Source organism: Mastomys coucha, unplaced genomic scaffold (assembly GCF_008632895.1).
Source record: "Mastomys coucha isolate ucsf_1 unplaced genomic scaffold, UCSF_Mcou_1 pScaffold23, whole genome shotgun sequence".
Lineage (NCBI taxonomy): Eukaryota > Metazoa > Chordata > Mammalia > Rodentia > Muridae > Mastomys > Mastomys coucha.
The window spans coordinates 62,180,026-62,191,188 of NW_022196906.1; the positions used below are offsets into that span (position 1 = coordinate 62,180,026).

Consider the following 11,163-nt stretch of genomic DNA (forward strand, 5'->3'; position numbering starts at 1 on the left):
AAAAAAAAAAAAGGAATCAGATCCATCGGAAACAGAATTACAGATAGTTATAGTTATGAGCTGCCACATGGGTGCTAGGAGCAGATCCTCAGCAAGAGCAGCCAGTGCTCTTAACCTTTGAGCCACCTTCTGCTTCTGTTCTGGAAGTTGCCAGTGCTCCCTTTGTGCAGCCTTTGATAGGTCTGGGCTCCAAAGCCCAGTCAATCACACTTATCTCCCCACCCCCCCAGCCCCCACACACCTTATCTACTAGATAAACACAAAACAAGAGCACAACCCTTTAGGGATGTGATGTGTGGGGTGAGTGCAGGGTTACTTATCAGAGCAGCAAGATTAAACCCCAAGAGCTTCTGCAGGACAAATGAATGGAAGACACCGAAGACTCCAGTAGTTAAAGTCTACTGTGGAAGAGTAAAAAAAACAACACAAACGCTTGCGAGCTGCTCGAGGCTTTAGAAGCGGAGCTGTTGGTTAAGAGCAAAACAAAATGTGGGGGCTAACACCAACTCTGAAAAGCCACTATGAAATGGGCTGCAAATGAGCCTGGTCTTAATTCATCGCTCAGGGCACCACTCCAGGAAAAGTTCTCAGGAAGGTGACTCAGGTATTCAGCTTGTCCATCAATCGTCAGGTAAATGGCAAGTGCCAGGAAATCAGAGACTGCCAGCATTTTTTTCACTTCTGTTTTCCCCTCCGAGACCGCCTTACCTTTTGAGTTGTGTCTGTTGGTTAGAAACAGGAGGAGCAGAGACGTTTGGAAGAGTTCAACTTCAGGGAGAACATCTGGTTAAACCCACCACTTATCCCCATTATTTGTAATAGTTGTGTTTGGCTTATGTTTTAGCTAGCCTTGTTATTAAATATAAAAGCAATAGGATTACAAAGTTCTGGATGGGGTAAATACTGTAATTAAAAAGGCACCAGTTGGGTTTGTGAAACTATAATTCTAGAATGCCGGCCTCCTTGTTATGTTTTTCTCCTTGCCTTTAAACATTTTTTTGTACCTAATAAAAATTGTTTTGAATGATTTAACCGGTTTTAGTACTTCCTGTTAGTCAAACACCACCCAAAATCCCCAAGAAAATATTCGGACTCAAAAGTCCTGGAGCAAGAATGTCACAGATCACAAGTCCCAGACACCATCCTAAGAGCCTGGGCATGCAGCATGCACACACCACCTGTCACATGGCCTGCCTGGTAAACTGATAGGCAACTTTCCAACTCACAAAGGCACTTTTCTAGCCCTTTTGAAGTTACAAAATCTTACTAGGGGGGAAAAAAATCAGGCACTTTGATCAAGCTATGAAGTTACCACAGTAAGAACCAGGCAAAAGACAATAAAGCCTGGTTAATAATACCTGGTGAAAGAAACATACAAAATTCAATGAATATTAAGGTAGTGCCATTGAGATTAAATAGTAGAAGGCCTGAAATAAAGCATCTCTGGGCTGATGAGATGACACAGGCAGTTGATAAAGGGCACTTGTCACAAAGCCTAATGACCAGAATTCAATCGCAGGGAGCCACAAAGTAGAAAACCTGACTCCTCTGACCTCTAAATAGGGTACCTGTGGCATTCCCTGACCCATGCCCACACACACACAAACAGATAAAGAAGATAGACAGACTGATGAATATGATTTTTTTTAAACTTTTTAAAAAGCTTCTTTAAGTTAATTTTCATTGCATCCTGTTTAAAAGCTGTGCTGCACACATACAGACACAGCTCCTCCTATAAAGGCCCTTAAAGCTTGTGCAAAGGATACGGACTGGGTTCCAAGCATCCATGCTGTGGTTCACAACCACCTACAACTCCAGTTACCACGGGACCCAACCCCCTCTTCTGTCCTCTGCACACAGGTGGCAGGCACATGCACATAAAAATGAATACATTTAAAGTGCCCTCTAGGGAACAATGTTGGCAAACAAACCTGGACAAGGTGGATTTTAAACGTACACGTAGCCTACACTGTACTGAATAACTACTCATGGGGATCAAGTTTGGAATTTTTTACTTCTCCCTTGGGGAGACAAAGTCTGAAACACAAAGCCAAAACTGAGAGAGATCTGCAGGATCCCTTAGAATTTCCTACAGAAATGAAAAGGTGTACAAGGCACAGGGCAGACAGTGGCTAAGAACCCTCCACTGCTGGAATTCAGTGAGCCATCTCTCAGCTAAGCCCAGAAAAGTCAATGTAATTTAGGGGGGGGGGCTTTCAGCAGCTAATTCTCATCAACACTGGCTATTCTGATTTTGGACAACTATTATCTGGGACTTTTCCACTCTTCTAGTGTTCAAATTAAAAGGGAGAAAAATATTCCTGCATGCACACGCGCACTGGCCACCCTTCCGTCTCACTTTCTGCACAGAGATCCCCATGGAGAGGAAGGTACAGCCTTGTAAACTGAAAGGGTAACTTCCACACTGTGGCATTTAATGAAGTACATGGGCAACTGCAGATGGTGGGGGTTACATCTCCTTCATAAAAGTCTCTGCTCTCCCCAGACACACACCCCCATTAGGTTTTGGTGGTCCTTCCCGAAATCTCTTCCAATGATGAAGACCCCAAATGCTGACAGGATCCCTCTAACTGTGACACTGTTTGATTAAGACACCAAGGAGAAAAGCTAACACATTCCTGCACTCAGCCAATCATAGGTCAGCAAACACACTCTGCCCTGCCCCCTTCACAAGAAAGCAGAGGTCACTATGTATGTACAAAAGAAAAGATTCTCCCCACGGGTCCACTTCTAAAAACATCCGGGAGCTAGAACATAGAGAATGGCAAGTCCCTCGCCCAGGAGCTTCAGAATCAAAATTGCCACTATGAGTACCAAGGTGCTCATAATTACGTGTTCCGGGGTGCGCTTCCTCGGGACACCATCCTACTACTCTATCATTGTGTCCCCCTACAACACCAAACACTTCAGCTCACTCCTCTTCCCGTTCTCTGGAAATAACCGGGACTTAGTTTTCATTAACACAGCCTCCTCTCCTTCCATCTCGGCCCCCATCACCAGCAGCAAGAAAACAAGTTCTCTCACGTGTCACCTGAAGCCCCGACTTCGGGAAACGCCACCCCCTCCTTTCCTCCACCAGTCCCGCACCAGAGAGAGCCCTGCACACAGCCGCTAGTGCTACTCCTGTCGCCTGCACAAGCTAGGAGACGACAGGAGGCTACAGGCTGAGCCACATAAGCCAGGCCCTTGGCCCATCAATGAACCTACTCGCTTTCTCTCCAGTCTTGAGTGAGCTCCCGCGCCAGGTGGAACACCCTGCAAGCCCCGGTGCCGGGGATTGGGGGTTACTGAAGGAGACGCTCAGCAACGTGCGCGGGCCAGGGAGAGGCGGTGCGCACAGCTCCGGCAGAGAGCTGGCGGCAGTAGCTTGGGGAAAAGAGGGGCGTGTGCTCTGCGCCCAGCAGCCCTAAGCCCTACTGATTCCCCTGCTCTGTGACACCCGCGAGCCACAGGCATCGGTCCCCTACACCGCTCTTCGCCGCGTCCCCCCGCCCCCCGACCCAGCCTAGCCAGACCTGGGCGACACGCTGCAGTCCGCGCGCCCTTGTGGGGACAGCCGCCTCTTAGCTGGCCGGGGCGCGCAAACTTTCCCAACGACAATCGCTCCGGCTTCCCCCGAGGCTTCTGAAAGTGGGCGCCCCCTTAGCCTCTGTAAAAACCCCACTGAAAATATGGCGCCCTCGAACGTCGTTCCTTGGGCCCCAAAATGCCAGTCTCCAGATCCCTCCCGATCCCCGCCGGCGCGAAATCTCAGCTCCAGAGGGTCGGGGAAGGAGACGAGAGGCCGCCGCGCAGAGTCCAAACCCTGCCCTTGCTCTCCGCCCCGCGCTATCCCTGAGCGGTCCGCAGCCAGCAGCTGGTTGTTGGCGAGATGGCCAGGGAAAAGGGGGAGTCCTGCAACCCGCAGGTCTCAGAGTCGGGGGCTAGGAAGCATCCCGGTGTGTCTTTCTCCTCGAGCCGGAGCGGGAGACTTGTTTGCAAAGTGGCGCTTGAAGTCGGGGCAGCCAGTGCTGGAATGAAGCCGCTCTGCTCTCCGCCAACTCAGTCGGTGCCGGGGTCACGGCCGGAGTCCAGGGGGCCCCTCGGTGCAGACTGGGCCGCTTTTCCGACCCCGTTACCGGAAACCCGAGGACGGAGCCCGGGAGGAGACCAGCTGCCTAAAGCTAGGGATCAGCTCTCTGGCTCCGGCTGCAAGACTGTTTGCAAACCCCGGCAACCGGCTTGAGTGCTGCGAAGCCTACATGTGCAATAGACAGGTGCATTCGTTGCAATTTATTTTTCTTTTCTTGCAAAAAAAAAAAAAAAACCCTCCTAGGCAATGAAATCTAGAAGCTTGACAGGGTTTTTCTACATTGACATCACTTACGAGATGCAAACCCGAGAAGAAAACCACCCACATATTCCTTCTGGAGAGGGGAGGGAAAAAGGCACTGGAAATCCCTGCAGCGCGCATGCAGGCTGGAGAGCTGGGCAGCGCCACGCGCCGCGCCTTACCGCGGGGATGCAGCTACTGTCTCATTGCGGAGCGCCAGCCCACGAGTGCAGCCAGCTCCGCTCCCGCTGCGCCGCCGCCGCCGCCGCCGCTGCTGCTGGCTCCAGGCGCGGAACCGGAGCCGAGGGCGAGCGCGAGCGCACGGCCCGCGAGCGCCGGGAGGGCAGGAAGCGCGTCATCACTGGGGGACGGCGCGGCGGAGCTCGCCACTCGGCTCCTGGGTGTCCGCACCCCGGGCGCGGGATGGGGGCGCGCGTGGAGCTGTGGTGGGGCCCACGTGTGAGAGGCGCAAGGGACACCCTCGGCTGCCCCAGAATCTGGGCCCCGCTCTGGAGAGGGATGAGGCGGCAGGGGGACCAGGCTAGCATGAGGCCTCTGAGTCTTCTCCGCGCCTGGACCACGGGCCGGGTTCTGAAGGTTACCAGGTGTGGATCCAGCCATGAGGGTGGCGGGATAGATGCCAGTCACTTGGTTTAGGAAACGACTCTTCCAGGAAGATGGATAACAAAGCAGGTGTGACTATTGCACTGATTTTTTTTTTTCGAGACAGCGTCACACTATGTAGACTAGGCTGGACCCAAACTCAAGATAATCCGCCTCCCTGAGTACAGGGATTAAAGACTTGCCAACACGGCCGACCGTCTGGGTGGCTTGCTTCATTCATACATTCATTCACTTATGTCTCCATCTATCATGCCCTGGAATTAAGTCAGTTACGTATCCCTAGTATTTACATGAGCTTTGGAATGTTGGGATGGCAGGGTACAAAATGAAAGTTATCCTAGGTACCAGTGTGAAGGGGACAGAAAAAAATCACAAAATCCCATTCCTTTAAAAATATGATGTATAGAGAGATGCAGAGAGGACAGATAGAATAAACTAACCGAGGTGTTCACCGTTGTTTCCCGGTGGTAGGTGAAATTGTGGTTAGTTTTTCTCTTTCTGCTTAGTTCTACTTGTATTTTTAACTTTTATAGTTTTAAAAATTAATAAGAAAAGGCTTAGATAGTTATTTTTCCTCAGCCCAATACAGACTGGCTAGGATAAATCTGTCGTCCCAAGAAGTAGATAGCAAATCTCTTCAGTTCCTTAAATGCAACTATAGCAACATTAGTTTCTCTCAGCTTGAAATTGTGGTCATTGTATATCCAAGAGTGAATCAACCTTGTAACATGAAACTATCTTTAAGGAGTCTTTTGGGGTCTCAAATAAGCCTGCCATAATGTGAAAACAGTTTAGTCTTAGACCAGTGAGTAGAGAGTCCTTGGGGGGAGAGGGGGTGTGGCTGTCAAATGACTCTTTCTCAGGGGTCACATATCAGATATATTATATATCAGATATTTACATTGCAATTTATAACAGTGGTAGAATTACAGTTATGAAGTAGCAACAAAAATAGTTTTGTGGTTGGGGGTCACCACAATATGAAGAACTGTGTTAAAGGGTCCCAGCATTAAGATTGAGAAACAAGGTCTTAAGACTAAAACATTGTAACTTAAACTTCCTTTGCAGAGAATACACTTTATACATCAGAATCTGCAATCAGAAAACAAATTACCCGACCACTGGAGGCAGTCCTAAAAGTTGCAGGACAGACTTTTCCCTGCCACATGAATAAACATTCCTGTTCCCCAAACCCTTGTAGACATTGGCTAGGTTAGCAGAATAGAGGTGGCAAGCTGCCTCAACGGACTTTCAAAGCAAATGTTTGTTGATTTCATTAAGATCTAGTAAGAAGCTCATTAAATTGATACTTGCTAAATAGCCCCTTAGTTTACTGAAAATAGCAACCATATTTTTGTAGTTCAAGATCCAGGTTTCCATAAGAAGAAAGAATGAGGGTACTGGTCACACCTAAAGTCATTTCTCCCATCTCCCACATTGCAGGGTCTAATCACTTTCCATCAAAGCATTTTTTTTTCTCTTGCAGACAGGGTTTCTCTGTGTAGTTCTGGCTGTCCTGGAACTAAGAGCTCCATCTGCCTCTGCCTCCAGAGAGCTGGGATTAAAGGCGTGTGCCACCATTGCCAGCTCCATCAATTATCTCAAAACCAGTTAGTTTGCCTTTCCCCCAAACCTAGATTTCAAGATTTCTGTCTTGTAATATATTCTTCTCTAAGTATCTCTACAGTTTCCAGACCCCAGCTGTGAGGTGCTTGCTATTCAATAGTATAAGGCAAGCTCAGAGAGCAAGGAGCCTGTCTACGTTCCTGCCTAAAAGCAGTTTGGTATACAATGGGTACTCAATAAATTCTTGTTCCATAAAGCTAGTCTCTATTACTTTAAAAAAAAAAAAAATGGGTCTTACTATGTAGCTTTGGCTGGCCTAGAACTCACTGTGTAGAATAAAGTAATGTTGGAATCCTACTCTTCCTGATTCAACTTCCCAAGTCCTGTTATTACAGGCAAGCTCTACTACACTCAGCTAAAACCAGGAACTTTTCTCTTTTTAAAATAGCATGTGAGGTCTAGAGAGATAATTCAGCAGTTACACATGCATAGTGCTTTGATAGGGTCTCAAAGAAAATCAGCACAAGTCTCACTAAAGTGCCTGTGGCTTCTCCCAGCACTTCTAACCCCACCCTCACCCCAAACTCTCCAGCTCAGGGGTTGGCCTTCCCTTTCCCCAGCTTCTCTTTGCTATAGAAGTCAGCCATTTTGGACTCTCTTGGTTCCCACATGCTCTCTTGTCCTCTTGATCCACGGCTCCTCTCAGGTGCCTCCAGTTGTGCTTCCCCTCAGCCATACGTGGGAGTGGTCATGTCCTTATTTCCATTCATTGCTGTTGAAGAGGACCATACTTCAGTTCCCAGTACCTGTATCAGGTAGCTGGTAGCTGCCTTTTTCTCTGCTCCAAAGGCACCTTTGCTTGATCACATGAGTGTACACACACATACACACACACACACACACACCTAAAAGATTAAAACAAAAATGTCTTAGCTGCTGACTCCTGGCTGAGGAGTAGGTATGAGAATGGTTTTTTTGTTTGTTTCTTTTTTTTTCTTTTTTCTTTTATTAGATACTTTCTTTATTTACATGTCATATTTCCCAGTTTCCCCTCCAAACAAAAAACAACAAGAACAAACCCCTGTTCCTTCCTCCCTACCCTGCTCGACACCCCGCCCTCTCCTGCTTACTGGCCCTGGCATTCCCCTACACTGGGGCACAGAACTTTCACAGGGCCAAGTGCCTCTCCTCCCATTGATGACCGACTTGGCCATCCTCTACTATACACATGCTGCCGGAGCAATCAGTCCCAGCATGTGTACCTCCTTGGTTGGTAGTTTAGTCCCTGGCAGCTCTGAGGGTACTAGTTAGTTCATATTGTTGTTCGTCCTAAGGGGCTGCAAACCCTTCAGCTCCTTTGGTCCTTTCTCTAGCTCCTTCATTTGGTGACTCTCTACTCAGTTCAATAGATGGCTGTGAGCATCTACTGTATTAGTCAGATACTGTCAGAGCCTCTCAGGAGACAGCTATATCAGGCTGGATTGTCCTTCCTTCAGTCTCTGCTCCATAGTTAGTCTCTGCAACTCCTTCCATGGGTATTTTGTTACCCCTTTTAAGAAGGAATGAAGTGTCAACATTTTGGTCTTCCTTCTTGAGTTTCTTGTGGTTTGTGGATTATACTTTGTGTATTCCAAACTTCTGGGCTAATAACCACTTATCAGAAAGTGCATACCGTGTGTGTTCTTTTGTGATTGGGTTACCTCACTCAGGATGATATTCTCCAGATCTATCCATTTCCCTAAGAATTTCATAAATTCATTGTTTTTAATAGCTGAGTAGTACTCCATTGTGTAGATGTATCACAGATTCCTCTGTTGAGGGACATCTGGGTTGTTTCCAGTTTCTGGCAATTATAAATAAGGCTGCTACGAACATGGTGGACCATGTGTCCTTATTACATGTTGGAGCATCTTCTGGGTATATGCCCAGGAGTGATATAGCTGGGTCCTCTGATAGAACTATGTCCAATTTCCAGAGGAACTGCCAAACTGATTTCCAGAGTGGTTGTACCAGCTTGCAATACCACCAGCAATGGTGGAATGTTCCTCCTTCTCCACAACCTCTCCAGCATCTGCTGTCACCTGAGTTTTTTATCCTAGCCATTCTGACTGGTGTGAGGTGGAATCTCGGGGTTGTTTTGTTTTGCATTTCCCTGATGACTAAGGATGTTGAACATTTCTCAGCCATTCAGTATTCATCAGTTGAGAATTCTTTGTTTAGCTCTGTACCCCATTTTTTAGTAGAGTTATTTGGTTCTCTGGAGTCTAGCATCTTGAGTACTTTTGATATTGATTTGATATTAGCCCAGTATGAGAATGTTTAAATGGGTCTAATCTGATGGGTGCTATTCCACGGCCCTCTGCCATCAGTTAAACCCCCTTTCCTAGAGAGAAGTAGCAATTCTCCTAAAATTCTTCTCTGTAGTTTTGTTTCAGACTAAATTTTTTGGACACTGTGACACAGGCCACTATTATGTTTCTATAACAACTCTTTTTTTTTAAAGATTTATTTTATTTATTTTATGTGTATGAGTACACTGTAACTGTACAGATGGCCATGAGCCATCAGGTGTGTGGCTGCTAGGAATTGAACTCAGGACCTCTGCCAGCCCCACTTGCTCTGGCCATGCTCGCTCTGGCATAATTCACTGTAGCTGTCTTCAGATGCACCAGAAGATGGCATCTGATCTCATTATGGGTGGTTGTGAGCCACCATGTGGTTGCTGGGATTTGAACTCAGGACCTTCGGAAGAGCAGTCAGTGCTCTTACCCGCTGAGCCATTTCGCCAGCCCCCTATAACAACTCTTACTACTTCAAAGCTACCCACTCTTTCTTCAGTAAAGCCAACTAGTCATATATTGTCATATGTTCATATATTGATCAACAATTTCAACAGTGGAACTAAAATAGATTCTATCTATGGTAATCTCTCTGAAACTGAGACTCCTCCCACTGGGTCTGAAAAGATCATTGTTTATAAATTCAAGATATCTGTAAACTAAAAGTTACCTGTTAGAAGATTCTGTCTTTGGAAGAAAGCAGCCATACTCTCAATTTCTGGAGGACTAGTAAAATAACAAGAAAACAACAATTACATATTGAAGCTTTTGTCCATCCAGCAGATAAAAATATGAAGATAAGACTCGTTCTATCTAAGAAATTTCTAAGACCACATATAGAGTCTCATTTCTTATTGATCAGACCATAGATAAATGAAAATAGATTAATCATATGGGAGTAGAGTATTTGGGGTCATAAATAAGAGAGAGCTTTCAAGTCACCTATACCAAATCTACATCTAGCCAAAAGAAGAAAAGACTAAAATTTTTCTTGAGTTATGTCTGCAGTGACCACCTTGAATTCACACAGTGCTTAAAGAGTCAGATGTTAGGAGCTGCTCTCTTGCCCTCCTCCCAAAGCTCAATGATCCTAACCCTCCCCAATTCCTTCACGTTTCCTCAGCTCCATCCATATGGAAGTCCGTAAAATAATTTATTCCATTTTGGTTTACAAAATTGAATTTCATGCCATGTTAAAATATCTTCTGGTATTTAACACAGCAACAGTTCGTGAAGCCTCAAAAAACAGAAATGAAAAAAAAAAAAACACACAAAAACAAAGCAAAAACCCTTTTATTTTCTTCCTGAAGCAAAGAAACACAAAGCACATTTTTCAAAAAGTCTCCCATTACTCAGAACCAGCGATGAAAGGGATAGGCCAGGCTTCTCCCTTGAAACCTTTAGATTTTCTAAAATCTCCTTTTCTCTTGTCTACAAGTTCTGGAGGAGATAATATTACATAAAAATTATTAGAATGTTGCATGAGTTTGTAAGTTGTTTTATTTGAAGGGCAGATATCTGACAATTTACAAAAACTAATATACTATAGTTATCTAGCTTTCTGATATATGGAACTTCTATTCACTCGGGAGTTTAGACATGTTTTTAATTTTCTCTCAGAAGAGAAAATTGGTCTTATTACCATAGGAAGTGATTATTATCATCTCCAACGAGGAGCCTGCTTAAGATCACCTTTTCTTTCCCTGGAGTCTATAAAACAGAGTGTGAAAAGTTCTGAAAATGTAACTGACAAAACACAGGTGATGTAGCACTTGCCTGTCATTCCAGCACTAGAGAAGTGGAGGCAGGAAGATCAGGAGTTCAAGGTCATTCTCTGCCACTTAGCAAGTTCAAGGCCAGCCTGGGACATAAGAGTGATTGAGACTCTGTCTGAATCAAGGAAAAACAAAACATACTGTCTACACCAATACCAATAATATCTTGTCAAATTAAACTTACTTGTAGTCCAAATTGTTACTATAGAGTAAATAAATAGCTTGAGAGGTGCTTCTTCTGGCTGCTTCCTCACTGTCTTAATTTTGAGACAGAGTTTCACTAAGTAGCCTTGGCTAGCCCATAACTTGCCAGGTGAGTGTTTGTTTGTTTTCTTCTAGCTGGCCTATAGTGAGATTGGAGGTAGAGATAGGAGAATAACCTCCCAAAAAGAGCTTGGGCCAAGTCTTGGGTACACAGCACAGCCACAGAGAAACAAGAACCTGCCTCAAAAAGATGGAAGGAGCCGGGCAGTGGTGGCACACGCCTTTAATCCCAGCACTTGGGAGGCAGAGGCAGGTGGATTTC

General features: G+C 45.8%; 1 protein-coding gene across 2 annotated transcripts in view; it reads right to left on the reverse strand.

Annotated features, from left to right (window-relative positions):
• Positions 1-4,675, reverse strand: part of Tln2 (talin 2) — a 413,098-nt gene extending 408,423 nt beyond the window's left edge. Inside the window, exon 1 of one of the 2 annotated variants that reach the window (XM_031343921.1) lies at positions 4,516-4,675. The gene's annotated coding sequence lies outside the window, so the exon portion shown is untranslated. The remainder of the gene's footprint in view (positions 1-4,515) is intronic. The other variant, XM_031343919.1, reaches the window with a different exon arrangement.
• Positions 4,676-11,163: the final 6,488 nt, after the last annotated feature.